Source organism: Penaeus monodon, chromosome 32 (assembly GCF_015228065.2).
Source record: "Penaeus monodon isolate SGIC_2016 chromosome 32, NSTDA_Pmon_1, whole genome shotgun sequence".
Classification (NCBI taxonomy): domain Eukaryota; kingdom Metazoa; phylum Arthropoda; class Malacostraca; order Decapoda; family Penaeidae; genus Penaeus; species Penaeus monodon.
Window position 1 is genome coordinate 32,821,064 of NC_051417.1, and position 316 is coordinate 32,821,379.

Here is a 316-nt window from a genome sequence, read left to right on the forward strand (position 1 = left end):
ACTTTTTTTAGTGAGGTGGTCGAAATTAGCGATTGTTTTAGCATGTATGGTTTTTGCTATTTCGTCTTTTTGCTCTTCCTCGTTCTCTTCCTCCTTTGTCTATTTCTTATCCGTATTTTCGATCTTCTGTTTCTCCTGTTTCTTTTCCTCCTTCTTCTTTTCCTTTTTCTCCTATTTCTCTTTCTCCATTCTCCCTCTCTCCTTCTTCAACTCCTCCTCCTTCCTCTTCGCCTTCTTATCATCCTTTTCAGGTTCTTCCTATATATATTACAGATACGTTTGCCTCTTCCGTGGTGACCTAAAGACACGCTAATTA